Here is a 17,377-nt window from a genome sequence, read left to right as displayed (position 1 = left end):
ACGTCACCAAGATGGCTGTCACTACTGTCTTGCCAAAAAAGGGATTGACTACCCTCACTATCACCACAATGAAACACGTCCAGAAGAATGTCATGCAAAGCTGCCTGCCTGCCTGCCTGCCTTCCTTCGATTCTCCCTGAACTGCCTGATCTTTTTAATGTTCAATGTTAACCATTTGTGCAGATAGCATGAAGTAGAGAAGATCACCGATGCTAATGTAGCGCTAGCGTTAGCATTTCTCCCCCGGGGGCATCCGGGCTTAAACGGTGTATTATAGAATGATCACACCGGTGTGACAGTACTCTTCAAAGGGTTCACGAAATATGACTACTATACTATATTTATATCAATCTTAAATAATAATTTCCATGTCAAAAAAGTCACAGTTTGTCGTAAAACTGTTGAAATATAAGACTATGAAAAATACGCAACTAGAAAGACTACAAATCCCAGAATCCCGGTCCCGCATGCTGGCTCTTACGGAACCGACTAACTCCCCTTTTGTGTATGTACAGCTCTCAACATGCCCAGACTTGTAGTGATTTTCACCTCTTTTAATACTTTTCACCTCATTCTGAAAGAAAGAGGTGAAATGTGCCAACGTGACGGCCGTCTTGGTGTGTGGTGCGAGACGGGAGATGTAGTTCATTGAGCGGTTTCACACAAAAAAAAGTGTTACTTCACAGTTTTACGACACATTTTTATTTTTTTTTACTTGTAAAATTATCTTTTAAATTGACAAACATCATAGCCTATGTGTAATTCGTGGCACAATTCAAACGGGATCGAAAGATAATCTTTCTCTCTCCATTGACTTCATAACTTTTCCGAAATAAGGTTCCATGGAGCTCAACCAGAAGGGGAGGGACTTCGCCTCTCTATAAATGAAAATGTAAAACGAAAAAAGCGATCATGAAAATGTTTCCAATAAATGAATAAAATGATTTTTGACCACTTTGTTGTTTAGATATATCACATATTTGTAACTAAATGATACATTAATTGAAACAAAACACTGTAGGCTATATACTGAGGAGTGACTCCCATGAGGTTCATGTGTTTTCTTCACAGACAAATCAACTTCCGGTGATACCGAGGACCGATGAGCGAGGAAATGAAAATAAGAGAAGTGAGAAACCAGCCTGAGAAACACCCCGAGTCCCTCTCCGTCATCCCGTCGCGCCGGAAAAGGCAGAGCAGCGGAAAAAAGGAGGCGTTTCCCTCTTCAACAACACCATCAGCTGCAAATTTATGCAAAACAGTAAAATCACTGCTGCCGTGCTGCTGCTGCGGCCATCCTGCAAAGTGAAAGAAAGAAGCATCAGCGAGAAGCTCCGGACCCCGCGGAGCCGCCCGGAGTCGAGCTGCAGCGGGCAGCCGGTGCAGGAGGAGGCCGACAAACCCGGACCGGTGACGGTAAGCACGGACCGATAGCCCCCGGTAACCAGCCAGACAGTAGCGGCGGCTAATGGGATGCTAGGAGGTATAGCCTCCGGTGCAGCCAGTGTTTACTGGTGTTAAACATGGAGGCCAGCTAGCTAACAGCTCTGAGGCTGCTTCTCAGAGGATGCTTGCAGCTGAAGAGGGAGAGAGAGAGAGACAGAGAGAGAGTGTGTGTGTGTGTGTGTGTGTGTGTGTGTGTGTGTGTGTGTGTGTGTGTGTGTGTGTGTGTGTGTGTGTGTGTGTGTGTGTGTGTGTGTGTGTGTGTGTGTGTGTGTGTGTGTGTGTGTGTGTGTGTGTGTGTGTGTGTGTGTGTGTGTGTGTGTGTGTGTGTGTGTGAGATGATGATGCAGGGATGGAAGGGATGCACTAGGTCTAAATAGGCCTATACTTTATCCAGATATATAAATACAAATTAAATAGTTTTCTTTAAATAGTGATTACGATGTTAGAAAAGGAAAAACAGTCGGCTAGTGGAGCAGTATTGTTTGTGTTTAAGATTGTTGTTATGTAGGCTATTTAGATGTGTTCTTGTTATATCTCCAGATGTGTGCAACCCCTTAGCTGTGGTGAGTTCATGTGCAGTTTTATAAACCACAGATTAGGAAGATTCGTTTTTTGGCCAATTGTAGGTAATCCTAGATGCATCCATGTTGGCATTTATGTCAGTCAAAAGTTACAACAATTGCAGTACAGACATGTTAAATATGTGTTTGAGTTTATTTAAAGTGTTATTATAACAGAGGGTATTTGCACAGCACTGACAAGTGATTTTTTTTAATTCCTAAAACTCTGCCTCAGCAATATGTAATTTAATATTTAGAACTCTATTTAGGAGATGTTTGCTGTATGTGCATACACATTTGACACATTTCCTCAAAACTAACACAAACTGTCATGTTCAATTGTAAATCCCACAGATATTTTTTAAGGGAAATGCTGCTTCAAGTTTCTAGGCACATTATTAATCCATTGTTGAGTTATGCGTTTGATGAGGACTGTATCAGCCCCCCAGTAAAACATTGAGTCAGTATCGTACAGCATCTCTGTGAAGAACATTGTTTGTCAGGAACAATGACGGCTGCTTTTCATCAGCTGGGCTCTGGGAGGAAGTGAAGTGAAGTGTTTGTTTATGTCAGAGTTTGACTGATGGACGCCTCCTCTGTCTCCTCAGCAACCATGGAGACAGATGGAGAGCAGAACCAGCAGGGGGCCTCGACCAATGGGAATGCTGCATCTGCGGCGAGCTCCCGCCCCTCTCCAATGAATTCCATGTCTCTCTATGAAAGACAGGCGGTGCAGGTAAGTGTGTGTGTGTCTGAGCTGTCAAATGCTTTGTTTACAGTCTACAGGCTTTCACTTTGTCCTGATTGGTGCTTTTTATTTTTGTTGACAACAGTGTCAAATATGCGGTATGGCAGCATCAAAAGCATCTACCTCAATAATAGTATTAAAGGTAGGGTAGGTAAGTTTGAGAAACCGGCTCGAGATCGCTAGAATTTGAAAATACACAACCGGAGAAAATCTGCCACTTCCTTATAGAGCCCCTCCTCCAACACACACGAACGAGCACATGACTCGATTTTTGGTATAGTTTTTATTTTTCAAATTAAGATCATCAGTAAATCAAGCTGACACTATAAACATTTGATTTAACAGAGTGTAACTTCTGCTGCTACAGGAATATCAAAAAGCATCTGAAAGCAGTATGTAATATCATTTTGCTTGTAGGGTTTTTTATTATCTTTATTAGCAGTAATACACCACTTGTGCATCTTTAATAATCCAATCATTTTTAATACTCTTAAACATAATGATCTAAGTTACCTTTTATAACATTAGTAAAAAAAAATACGATCCTCAAATTTAAAAGGTATGTTGCGTTGGACGAAGCAAATTGAGATTTATCTTGCACAGGGTGTGTTTTTATTAAATGTTCTCCTAATTAAGAGAAGAGCAATTCTACAGAAATCTTGATGATTTCTAATCTGAAACCTTAGCTGTCACATGACAGAGAATGGCATTTTTCTTTTAAATTGTGAACGTTTTTCAGAAGGATGTATCGTTATTATGATTTGTGTGTAAACTGATAGACAGAGTGATGGAGAAGGGCTGACAGACACAGGGAGGTAAAGAAGGTTCAAGGTTCTTTATTTTGTCATATAGCTACAGTGTAGTTATGCCGAGGAAATTCTTAGGTCACAGGCTTCTCCCACAGTGCAACACAATAACACAGATAAACAGAAGAATATAGTGCAAGTAAATAGTAATATAGTAAATACAAAAGAAAAATAGTTTGAAATAGTGCAATAACGGCCCGTCCACACGGCGGCGTGCGTTGAAGCTTGCCGGCGGGGCGGGGCTGAAACTCGACCAACAACCAATCACATGAATCTCCCGCCCCGGACACACAAGCACGCGGTTTGATTGGCTAGAGCTTGTACTGGCATATGATTCGATTGGCTGACGCTTCCGCCGAGGCTTCAAAAGTTGAACATTGCTCAACTTTTGCAGCGAGCAACGCTTCTGAAGCTACGCTTCGCTCCCACAATGCAGTTCGGCGAAACGTGACGTCACCCCATTCAAAGTGAATGGGCAGAAGCGTTGAAGCTTCAACGCACGCCGCCGTGTGGACGGGCCGTAAGAGTCTATATGCAAGTTATTGGAATGATATATTAGATAAATAGATAAATAATTACTAAGTAGCAGATGAATGTTATGGATGTTGTTTCAACAGTTCAGGTGTTTAACAGTCTTATTGCCTGTGGTATGAAACTGTCTCTGAATCTGGTGGTTTTAGTCCGGATGCTGCGGTAACGCCTGCCAGACGACAGCAGACAGAACAGTTTGTGGCTGGGGTGATGGGGGTCTTTTATAATCCTGAGGGATTTCTTCCTGAGCCGCTGGGACTAAAGGTCCTTCATGGATGGCAGCTCCGTCCTGGTGATGTGCTGTGCAGTTTTCACCACCCTCTGTAAAGCCTTATGATTGAGGTCGGTGCAGCTGCCGTACCAGGCCGTGATGCAGCCAGTCAGGATACTCTCTATTGTGCACCTGTAGAAGTTGCAGAGTATCCTGGAGTCCAGTTGAACCTACTCAGCCTGCGGAGGAAGAAGAGCCGCTGTCGAGCTTTTTTGGTGATGGTGTTAGTGTGATGAGTCCATGTCAGGTCCTCAGTGATGTGGACCCCAAGGAACCTGAAGCTGCTGACTCTCTCCACCGTAGTCCCATTGATGGCGATGGGGGCGTGTCCCTCTCTCTGCTGCTTCCTGTAATCCACAATCCGCTCCTTTGTTTTGCTGACGTTGAGATGGAGGTTGTTATCCTGGCACCAAGATGTCAGGTTTTCGACCTCCTCTCTGTACGCCGTCTCGTCGCCGTCTGTGATCTGGCTGATGACGGTCGTGTCGTCAGCAAACTTCACGATGGTGTTGGAGCTGTGTGTGGCCACGCAGTCGTGAGTGAACAGGGAGTAGAGGAGAGGGCTGAGCACGCAGCCTTGAGGGGCTCCGGTGTTGAGGATCAGGGTGGAGGATGTGATGTTTCCCACCCGCACTGCCTGGGGTCTGCCCGTCAGGAAGTTCAGAATCCAGTCACAGAGGGCGCTGTTGAGCCCGAGGTCTCTGAGCTTGATGACCAGCTTGGAGGGCACAATGGTATTGAATGCTGAACTGTAATCAATGAACAGCATTCTCACATATGTGTTCCTCTGGTCCAGGTGTGAGAGGGCAGTGTGGATGGTGAAGGCTATGGCGTCGTCTGTGGACCTGTTTGCTCTGTAGGCAAACCAGTGTTGTAGTCAAGTCACCAATTCACGAGTCCAAGTCACTCTCGAGTCACCACCCTTCGAGTCCGAGTCCGAGTCACCAAGGGAGAGTCGTAGTCGAGTCCAAGTCTGAGTCACCCAAGGAGTGTCCGAGTCGAGTCCGAGTCCGAGTCATCATTACCTGTGTTCGAGTCCGAGTCCAAGTCCGAGTCATCGTGTGCGAGAATTCACGAGTCCAAGTCCGAGTCGCGTCAATCAGTGCGCGAATCCGAGTCGAGTCCCGAAAATCGGCACTCGAGTCCGAGTCCAGGACTCGAGTACTCCATCTCTGAGGCAAACTGCAAGGGGTCCAGAGAGTCAGGGAGGGAGGAGGTGATGAAGGTTTTGACTAACCGCTCAAAGCACTTCATTATGATGGAGGTGAGTGCTATTGGGCAGTAGTCATTGAGGCTGGTGATTTGTGTCTTTTTGGGGACAGGAACGATGGTGGAGTGTTTCAAACATGTGGGGACTACAGACTGCAGCAGGGACCTGTTGAAGATGTCTGTGAACACCTCTGCCAGCTGAACTGCACACACCCTGAGAACACGGCCAGGGATGCCATCAGGTCCAGGAGCCTTGTGTGGGTTAACCCTTTTAAAGGATTTACACACATCTGCCCTGTTTAAAACAAAAGGGCAGGGCTCCTGATCCTTCTCTGCACCCCCAGCCTGGCTGCTTGCTTCAGCTCATCTGGGAGAGATGCGCACGCAGACACTCCCGCAGCACCCTCCGCTGCTCCTTTGTAGTCGGTCATTGTTCTTAGTCCAGCCCACATGTCCCGGGTGTTACAGCCTTTGAAGTCAGATGCCACCTTGTCTTTGTACTGTCTCTTTGCACTGCTGATAGCTCTCCGGAGTTCATACCTAGAATTCCTGAACTCCTCCAAATCTCCAGCTCTATGCGCGCTTTCAGCTTGGTACGCACCTCGCTGTTTATCCAGGGCTTTTGATTTGGGAATGTTCGTACAGAAACCTTCGGTACCACGTCATCGATGCATTTCCCAATGTAGCAGATGACCGTATCCTGGTGTGTGTTATTGTCCTCAAACACCCTCCAATCCGTAGATGCAAAGCAATCCTGCAGAGCTGAATCTGACTCGTCACTCCATCGCTGTACTGTCCTTGTTAACAGGTCTGTCCCGTTTAAGTTTCTGCCTCTAAGCAGGCAGCAGCAGCAGTGAGATGTGGTCTGATTTGCCGAAGGGAGGGCGAGGGAGAGCCTTATATCCATGTCGAAAAGGGGAATAAACATGGTCCAGTATGTTTCCCCCGCGCGTCGGGCAGCTGATGTGTTGGTAGTACTTCGGCAGGACCTTCTTCATGTTAGCGATGTTAAAATCCCCGGCCACAACGAACGCCGCCTCTGGCCGTGAAGTCTCGGTCTTGTCGATAATCCCAAACAGCTGATCGAGTTCCGTGTTGTTGTCGGCGAGCGGCGGAATATACACTGCTGTAATCACAACAGATGTGAATTCTCTCGGCAGGTGAAAAGCCCGGCATGTGATCATGAGGTGCTCTAAATGAGCGGGACAGTCCGTATAAATAATCCTCACATCTGTGCACCAGTTGTTATTAGTCATTACACACACACCGCCACCTTTACTTTTCCCCGAGTTAACTGTCCTGTCCTGGCGAAAAATTGTGAATCCGTCAGGAACAATGGCGGATAGCGGGGTTGAGCCAAGTCTCAGTGAGAATTAACACATTACAGTTCTTAATGTCCCGTTGAAAAGCAATCCGACTTCTGAGTTCATCTAGCTTATTTTCAATCCATTGAACATTAGCCAGAAGCAGTGGCGTTTTTATATGTACAAAAGTGGTGGGGCACAAAAAACGTAGACGTTTATATATAAGCTTCTGCAGTGACGTGCAGTGACGTGCAGTGAGGTTCATGGCTGGTGAGGCACTGGCACTGACTCTTCAGGTTTACAAATATTATATTTGACTTAAATCAAAATATTCTATTTGCAAAAGCTTTTTTAGTCTGATGCTTCGATTAATTTTAAACAGACAGTTCAACAAAAGGATACCCAAAAAATGTAATTTTATCATTTAAATATTGAATTGTTCTCTCTAAGTAAGATCCCATTTTCAATAAAATTGCGGTCTTACCTTGACTTGAAGATGAAGTCCATTTGCCTATCCTTCTGGACAAAAATCTCTATTACTTTTGTGTAAAAGTCCTCCTTATCTTCTTGTAGTTTCAAAAGTCGAATCATAAATCTAATCGATAGATTTATGATCGATAGATTTATGATCGATAGATTTATGATTAGAAAATTATAAAAGTAGGGTAGACATGTGGATATTATCCACAGGTACGTTTCCCACAGATCTTATTTCGAGCTATTTTCCAAAATCCTATGGAGAAATCTCATTGCTTTTTTGTCGAGGGAAGCCATGCGCAGCTTACTTCCGGGTTTTAGGTATGCGTCACTGCACCTCTCTCGTCTCCTCTTTACACACTACACTTTTCGCGGCACACGTACTTACTGCCAATCGGCTCTGAATTATGTGAGATGACATTTGGTGGGTATGTCAGCACAGTGCCCCACCTGCCCCTAATGACCAGTCGCCACTGGCCAGAAGAATACTCGGAAGAGGGGGTCGGTTTTCTCGTTTCCTCAGTCTGACCAGCAGCCCGGCGCGGGACCCCCGCTTTGTCTTCCTCCTGTGTTTCTCAGGTAGGACAGCAACAGGTAGCCATGGCGGATCTCCATTGTTTGTCGGTGGGTTATTGTCCACAAAGTTTTTGATGTGAAGAAGTTCCTCTCTGCTATATTGTATAGCAGAGTTGGTGCGGTCGGCTTGCATGTTGCGAACCATGTTAAAAGCAAACGGCAACAAGTAAATAAACAAAAACAAAATACGAAAAAGGGCAAAGTTGGAGAGGAGCCAAAAGACAATGCGGCCATCTTTCACGGCGCAGCAGTATCCAATATCAAGAGATTGAGTTGTGCCCGGTTGAAGGAGGCTCTGTAATTTCTCCAGGCTTCTGTCACCCTGCACAGACAAATGTCTTTGTCGCCCTGCACTCACTAATCCAGCCGCCAAGCTCGCTTTCATCTCTCAACTTGTTATTACAGGAGCCTCCGCTCATACATCAGGCAGCTGGCAGGAGGCTTCACAGCATCCCCCCCTCTCTGCCCTCTTGTCTTTTACGCTTCTTCTTTAATTTTTCATGAAACTTCACTTCCTTTTCTTACAAGTAGTGTTTGTTTCAATGATTTTCCCTGCTTCTCTCCTGTTCCTCTCTTACATCTTATTCTGTGTCATCTCTCCATCTGTCTTTCAGTACATGCCTCTTGATTTATCGCTGTCTCCTCCTCATGACAGCCTTTCTTCTTCTTCTTATCTCTTTACCCGTTTGCTTTACTGCCCCACTGATTGCTTGTGATCTGTCTCCCCCTCCCCTCCCTCCAGGCTCTGCAGGCGTTACAGAGGCAGCCTAATGCTGCTCAGTACTTCCAGCAGCTGATGCTGCAGCAGCAGATCAACAACGCCCAGCTGCAGAACCTGGCGGCCGTGCAACAGGTAAAGGTGTGTGTATGTTACGACATCTATAATATTTTCCTAAATATATGTCAAATGCCGTGCTTTTTTTAAAGACACTCAGAAAGCAGAAGCAGACAAAAAAAACATATAAAATCAGAATCTAGCTATTCCACCAGCTTAGAGCTGGACTCACAGTCATTAATGAAATGGTCTGACAACCTCTGCAAACATTCCTCTATTGATTTAGTTTAAATTGAAACCTTAAACTCATCTTTCTCCTTTTTCCTCCTCCTCTTCCTCCTCTCAGGCTACTCTGGCTGCCAGCCGTCAGTCAAGTCCTTCCAGCAGCGGCTCTTCTCAGACCACCAGCACCACAGCTGTATGTTTTAGTGGTTACACCAAAATAACTGCTCTCTGTTACTTAAAAGCTAAGAAAACCAAATATCACTGTAACATTTTCTCCTAACTTTATGATATGAAATGTATGATGTGATTACCCCAATGACCCTTAACAAAATATTAGTGTAGCCAAATTATTTTCTGCAACTCTGCCGAAATACCATTGTTTAAACACAATGCATAGGCATTGATTCATAATGACAGTCACCATTATATAAAAAAATTAAAACGTCCACTATTTGGTACTGCCCAAACTTAACTGAATTACAATGTTTCAGTGATGAATACAAAACGTCATTATCCTACATTTTCCAGGCAAGTGTAACATCTGGATCTACAACCAGCAGCCGTCCTATGGGTGCCCCGGCAACGTCCACAATCAGCCAATCAGTGCTGCTGAGTGGGGGGGCAGGGGGGCAGGGACAAATGTACCTGAGGGTGAGTTCACCAGAAGATTAAGCAGACTGCATTATCAATTATCTCTTTTAATCATCAGCTCTTTGTCATGCATACATGATAAGTTACAAGTTAATAAACATCACAAAGGAGTTTCATAAATCAGGATTTCATGACTCTTTGATGACTCCTGACTTTCATGACATTTAACAGCAGTTTGAGTTTATTCAAATGTGTGACCTCTGTCAGGGTTATTCCACCGTGCAGAACCCAGCTTATACTTGACACCGTATACTTGGCTTATTTTTCTGTGTGTTCGATTGTCTTCTTGTCATCCTGCAGGTCAACCGCTCCCTGAGGGCCCCCATCTCCTCACAGCTCATCTTTATGCCTGGAAACACGGCCACTGCTGCCGTGGCGACTGTCCCCCAGCAGCCACAGGCTCAGCAACAGCAACAGGAAGCAACAACAAATTCCAGCAGCCAATCAAATAATGACCAGGTTTGTGGAATAAATGTGTTGATGATTAGAAGAATTAACATTTGTTTATGTATTCCTTGCCATCGATTTCTCTTTTATTTCCTCTCTTGACTTTCCTCTCTTAGGTGCAGAATCTAGCCATGCGAGGGGTGTCGGGTCCCAAAGGTATTAAGACTGAAGCCACAGAGAGGAGCGACTCAGGTAGAGAGGAAAGGAAACCTAAAAACTGCCTCCGTTTGTTACAAATGTATAGGGTTATTAGATTTGTTGTAGTCTTCAGTCTCTGCAATGTCATACACCCAATCCTTATCTCTACACTCACAGCTTTTGATAGGTGTGTTCCAGCGTGGGGTTCAAATCATCAAGTGCATTAGGGCACTGATGAGAGCTTCTCGAAGCCATTATGCGCCCTTTCTTTGAGTGTGCATATAGTTCATAGCATTTATGTGTTTTTTCTGCTTCTCAACAAAATATACACAAACCAAGCATATATGTCATGGAAATATATTCACTAGGACGTTATTCAAGACCCTAACCCTTTTAATGTGCCTAAATCAATAAAAGAACACAATATTAACAATTAAACAATTGCATCTATGCTCAAACACTTTTAATTAATTATAAAATAGAAAATAAATGTTCTTAAGATACAGCAAAAACTATATTACTTCCATTTACAATGTAGACTGTATTCAACAGAAACTGTAAAAATAATTTCAGTATACGAAACATGACACTTGGTCTTTGCTACAAATAAGTTCAAATGTTTTCATCTGCAAGATGACGATGTGAAGATCATCCCAGACCCTGGTTGTCTTGGCGTTGGGCCATAGATGTTGATGTGTCATGACTTCTCTCTTTTCAGCTTACTCCCTGGTCCATCCTTCCCACCAATCAAACTCCCCCTCTAAGCCGAACCAGCCACATCACCAGCTGCCCCACATCAAAATCCCAACGTACCCTCAGCCCACCAACCTCAAAGCCCACCCTTCCTCCTCTGGGGCCTCCAGCTCCACCTCCTCCATCCCTCTCTCCCAGCTCCTGCTTCACGGGACACGGACCCTCACTACAGGCACCACAGCTCCCACAGCATCACACACTCTGGTCCTGACGTCCAGTGCCCCATCCCAGGCCCATGGGTATCCAGTTGGCACGGCAACCATCAAACCAGGGGTCAACGCTCAGACTTTGGTGGTGCAGCCGCTGCAGAAGACCTCGCTTGGCGCGGAGAAATCCGGACATGGAAATGGACCCATCCCAATACAACCTAAAACTCTGCAGGGGCTCCGCCTGCCCCTCCAGCTGCCCTCCAGGAACCCCCCTCCCATCCTGCCCGCCCCTCCGCCCGTCAACAGCTCCGCTCAGCCCCCCCCAGCCGCCGCACATCCCGGTGCAGATCGTGGGTGCGAGGCAGAGCACTCTGGGAAACACCCAGGCTCTGACTCTGGCGCGGGGCAGCTGCTGTCCCGACGGAGCCTCTGTCCTCAGCAGCTCGTCCAGCCTGCTCACCATGGTGGCGTCCATCGCTTCCAGGGAGGGTGGGGTCGTGGGGTAGAGGGGTGGGGCTAAAGACGCTGCAGTCGCCTCAGGAGGCCCCCCGTTGGCTCAGGTTGTCTCAGGTGCATCCGCAGAATATTTCAAAACTCTGGACAAAGTCAGAATGGAGTGTTGGCTTCAAGCCCCGCCTCCCTCCCAGGTCCCCATTGTTTTCCCCTCCTCGCTCCTCCCTCTCCCTCCCCCCTGGTGATGGAAGAGCGGAGACGGACAACATCTGCTGCCGTCACCAACGGGGACGCATCGGGAAGTCAGAAACAACAGGTCGGCAGATTTTTGTTAATTAGTCAAATTAACTTGCATCGACAAGGATTAATTTCATTTAAAATGAGTTTAAATCAGTGACCTACTCTCCTTTTAGCTGTTGTATTTTCATGTGTTCATGTGTGATGTTTTTAGGGAAAACAGTTGACTGGCTCATTAAAAAGGAAATTAGATTCCAATTCAGTCAATTGTGAAGACGGCCCCTCCCCTCCACGGCTCCAGCCAGTCAGAGATCACCCCTCAGCAGTCCCGACCAATCCCATCGAAGCAGGTACAAACTCAGATATGTGTTTCCAAGGGGAAAAGTCAGAAGTTGCCAAATTCCAGCAAAACTTGTAGTGTATAAAACAGCTTTAGGATAATATGGTTGTATAACTAACATTGAGTTCTAAGTGTTATTCTATATACTACTCGAGTTGCTGAAGTTTTCACTTTTTTTCCAACTTTTTAAATGTGAAAGTAACAAAATATTTACTTTCTTACCCTCTCTGTCCTTCCCCTCGCCTCCCAACCAGGCTCTGGCGCTCCTCCAGCCTCCTCCTCTCCCTCCCCACTGCTAACTGTGTCCCGTGGGGTCCTCCAGGGGGAGAGAGCTCCTCCCCCCCAAGCTGTGGTTAAACCCAACGTCCTTACACACCTCATAGAGGGCTTTGTCATCCAGGAAGGGGCAGAGCCATTCCCTGTGAGTACATGGGATTTGTAGTTTCTAATACCCCTTTACACCGCAAAACTCAGGTATGACATTGCTCGCTGGACACCGACCATTTATTTTGATGTTTTTTGTGTTTGATTGACAGGTATGTGGTTCAGTGAAGGGCTCCCCTGGGGAGGACAGTCCAGACACCAACCAATCAGAGACTGTTACAACAGCAACAGGTAACTGCTTTGAAAGTATTGCTTCCTTACAGACAAGTTCGAGGGTACAAAAACATTGCTTTATAATGTCAGGACAAAATGAAACTTTTACAATCCTGTGTGGCATCACATGACTAAAATATAACAGCTCTTTTTTTTTTTAGGATAAGGTACTTTTAGGTCTTAAGTTGTACTTGCTATTTTCAATTATTATAATGAACATAACATGAAAAGGTAGGGCAGGATTTTACAAAGTGCAACAGAATGACCCTTTTTTGTCCAAGCAGGGCCAGAGGAACACACAGTTTTACTTACAACCCTCCAACTGCGAGTTTTCCCATCACATTTTCTGATGTGACAATATATTCATTGACAAGTCAAATATAGATGTGATATATTTACTATCTGCTTTGTTGTTTTCTCCAAACTCTGCCCTCAGTGCTGAAGTGTGAGTACTGTAAAAACTTTGCTCCTGCCAGCCAGTTCAGAGGCACCAAAAGGTTCTGCTCCATGTCTTGTGCCAAGAGGTACTTCAACATGCATGAAATATAATATATGCAGTGGAAGCCATATGAGAAAAAACACACTGTGCTGCTGAGAACCACTGTAGCCTTGTGTCACATTTTGAATAGTTAAAATACAAAACCAAATACAAATTGATGATTAAGAAAACAGTGTGTGATTCTCAGGTGGCTTCAGCTGTTTAATACACAGCATGTACGTTTTCTTTTCTTGTGTTTGTTCTTTTGTTTAAATTCCTTGATGTATGTCCCAATTCATCTTTATTCTACACAATTGGCATATAAACATGTTTGTTTTCATGTCAAACTTCAGCCCAAACCTGATTGTTTTTTCTCTTTTCAATTTTCTCCATATTAAAATGTATTTATTATGTTGTACATGTTCGACAATACAAACAATGCACTTGCTGCATTGTTTAAACTGTATGCTGTCAGCATATGATTGTACATTCTTTGCTTCTGCTTTGCATTTGTCTCTTTGCCCACTACATGTGTGTAGATTATATACGCGTATGGTGCAAAGAGTCAAAAAACTGTATGTGTTGCTCGTCTTGGCTTCAGTACCGTATATGTCACTCTTTGTCTACGATACAGTATGTATTGGTTCCCCAGGTACAACGTCAGCTTCAGGCAGCACTTCTGCGTGCGGCAGAGTCAAGGTCACGCTCCAGATCACGATCATGGTCAAGGTCAACTCTCCAACTCCGACGAGGAGGGGGGGATTGCAAGGCGGAGGGTCCCCCGCAGGACAAGTTCAGAAATAGCCAGTGCCAAGATAGCAGGAAGACCTATACCTGTTAAGGTGAGAAAGAACGGCACTTATTTAATCCATGCAACATCTATAAACTTTAAACCACATAGAGGGCCGTAAAAATGCCTTAAAACCACAACACAACCAGAACACATAAATATGATTTATAAAACAGCCTCAGCTTGTGACTTAGACAGGGAGCTTAGAATATTTTAAGATGGAAAGCAATACATTTCCTAAAACCCTTAAATGATTCAGCATTTGAACACATCTGGTTCCCAGATCATGAAGTCAATGTTTTTTTGTTTTGGTTCTACAATAGAAAATACATCAGTAAATATTCCACTTGTGAGTGTCCGAGGCTTTTGTGTGTCATAAAAACAGCAATTGCTATCAAGTGACTAAATGAGATTTCTAAACGTCATCACACCGAACACTAGCCGCCTTTAGCTTAGCGGTGATGATGCTCAGGCATGTAACCGTGATTAAGTTTAAGTTTAGCCTAGAGTTAGCCTTTTTGTAATCATAAAAGTGGTGTTAATATGCAGAGATTATCCTGCTGCACAAAACGTGTACGTATCACAAATTTGTGCTAGCTGCAGGTCTTATTTTATGCAGTGTTACAAAATCCAAAGGAAAAATCCCATTGCTTTTTTGAGGCAGCCTTGTGATGCTAACTTCTGGCTCTTTCTACAAAAATGTCATCACTGCACCACTCATATTTCAATAGCTTTCACTTGTTCATGTTAAGCATGTCCGCCCCCAAGTGGCTGCAATAGGCACTGCATTACCAACCCAACTAGGATTCATTTTCACCTAGTCTCTGTGATACTGCCAAGCAGAGGGAATTTAATCTCAATGATGATACTTTATCATTTTTATTTAAAAATGTTACTTTTTATAGGTTTGTTCATGCATTGAGTCACATGGATACACTGGGGAACAATCCAGTGCAACCTAAAGCTTCCACTGTCACACAGAAGACATTTTTGTAATCCCTTGCTCGCGGGTTCCTCTCCTCCTCACAGTGCCGTTCAGAGTCCAGCCATTCAGACGAGGAGTCCAGTGGTGAGGAGGATGAAGATGACCCCATGTCCCTCTCTCCCGCCTCCTCCGCCTCTTGCCACCAGCCGCCTCCCCCACTCCCAACGGAGACTTCTGATCCCAGCTGCCTGCGTGCCAGCCCCGCCCAGTGGGGGGTGGAGGAAGTGTCACAGTTTATTTCCTCACTACAAGGTTGGAAGAAAATGACACTGATAATGATTGATGATGCCCCTCCTGTGTCATTGTTCTCCTTATTAACATACTTCCTATTTAGGATGGATTGTTGAATCTTTGGTAGGAAACTAAATATCAATTCTTTGTAAAAAAGAATCAGGGTCAAAAAACACTTGGTCATTTTGTTATCAACACATTATAGTAAAAGACAAAGGAATATAGATTATAACTGACAAAAATAATCAGTGTTTCAAAAAACTCTGCACCCATTTTGCTAAGATGTGTGTATTCTGCTTAATGATCTGTATTTTTCACACTTTTTTGTTCCTCTTCTAATTACAACAACCTTAATGCTATTATTACTTTCTTTCTTCTCTCTGTTTCCTCTTGTCCACCTTCCCAATATTTCTTTCTCTATTTATATTGTTCTTTCTCCTCTTCGCAGGCTGTGAGGAGCACGCCCCCCAGTTCCTGTCACAGGAGATTGACGGACAGGCCCTGCTGCTGCTGAAGGAGGAGCACCTCATGTCCACCATGAACATCAAGCTAGGTCCCGCCCTGAAGATCTGCGCCCACATCAACACCCTGAGAGACTGATGTCAGTGTTTCCATAAACACCCTGTTCAAATTCAAGCCCTGGGCATTTACCCTAAACTCCTTTTCCAGGCCCAGTTAAGATATGAAACTTCATTTTCAAAACAAAGGCCTTTTTTATCCAGCTGCTGCACTTGAAATCTGTTGTGGACTTGTCTGATCTGGAGCACATTTTCAAAGGTCGTACTAGCTCAGAAGTATTGTTAATCTGTCATGTTTGTGAGTTTCAAAAATACTACAGAATGCCAACTTTATTTTGGTGACGTTAAATGTGTCGTAAAATGCTATTGCTGTGCGAAACCAGTGCAGAGATTGTTTTTATCAAGTGGTTTCCTTTTTGCTTTTTTGTTGCACAATTTCAGTCTAATATCTGCATTGTAAAATGAAGGTGTTTGAATGTATTTCAATGCAGAAGTTAGTAGGACAATAGTAGAAAAACTTCAATGAAACGTTGAAAAAACTGCTATTTGTCCATTATGTCATATTGTACAGGAACATTATTTTTTACAGACCTTTGTCTTTTTTCTTGCCTCTGAGAACATTGTTGGTTCTCCTTTAGGAAAACACTAATCTTTTTTAATGACAATTCATTAAAGCCACAATCGGCATTGCATTGGAACAGAACTTCAGTAAACAAACACGCCATATTTAATTCAAATCTACCCAAAACGTTGCAATGAGTCAGCATCTCAAAGATGACATTTGATTATTTTACTTGTACTTACATTTGTTTAGGGAAGTGCTTAGATCTTTCATAGCTCTGTTATTTATAAAAACTAGTACTTTCAAAACTGTAATCATTATCTAAGTGTAGCTATCACCATTTTTAAATTGTGGCATTTTCATTTTTGGAGTGGCCTATTCTACAGTTTACAGGGTACATGTACAGTACAGGGTACTGTCCAATGAGTCCAAAGGAAATCCAAAATCTGAGACTGTATTCTCGCATTTAAAGATTGTTGCTTTTTCAAATGGTTTAACCGCCTGCTTCAGATCTCTACAGACGTGTCTGTATGACGGAAGGGTAACGTCATGGGCTTGAATTTGTGAAATTGAAAAGAGAAAAGATAAATAATGAAAGTAACCGACAGATGTAAACTGTTAAATAAGCTGTTGATTTGAAGTTTCTTTAACCTGCATTCATGAACAAAGCCAGAAGGTTCTTACAGAAGAGTAGGCTTGTAGCCACATGTGGATGAAGAAGAAATCATACCTGAATGAGTGAGTGTGTGTGAATGGGAAAAAAACCTTTACTGTAATAAGTGTAAAAATTGCCTTTATATTTAAATGCACATTTGTTTGCTGGACTGCCTTGTTTAAGCTTTTCACCCTAGGACTTTTCTCATGTTATCTCTGTGAACCTTGTGGCCTTTCTCACTAGTCTCTACACTAGGTTTAGATGAGGATTGTCTGTTTTTTAACTGCTTTTCATATCATTCCTTGTTTTATATTAGTGCTTACTTTTTTACGATTGTTATTTCAAGCAATGACATATGTTGCCTTTCCCAAAAAGCGTGACTGAATGGTAGCTACCTTGATTAAGGGAATTTGCTGTCTTACTCATAGCTTTGTCAAATGGCGTGTAACTACCAACAGTATTTAC

The 17,377-nt window shown here is 43.8% G+C and overlaps 1 pseudogene; it reads left to right on the top strand.

Annotated features, from left to right (window-relative positions):
• Nucleotides 1-1,202: 1,202 nt before the first annotated feature.
• On the top strand, nt 1,203-17,243 carry LOC117477868 (annotated as a pseudogene).
• Nucleotides 17,244-17,377: the final 134 nt, after the last annotated feature.

This window comes from Trematomus bernacchii, unplaced genomic scaffold (genome assembly GCF_902827165.1).
Source record: "Trematomus bernacchii unplaced genomic scaffold, fTreBer1.1, whole genome shotgun sequence".
Lineage (NCBI taxonomy): Eukaryota > Metazoa > Chordata > Actinopteri > Perciformes > Nototheniidae > Trematomus > Trematomus bernacchii.
Note: the sequence above shows the minus strand (reverse complement) of the source record. Positions and strands in the feature narration are given on the sequence as shown.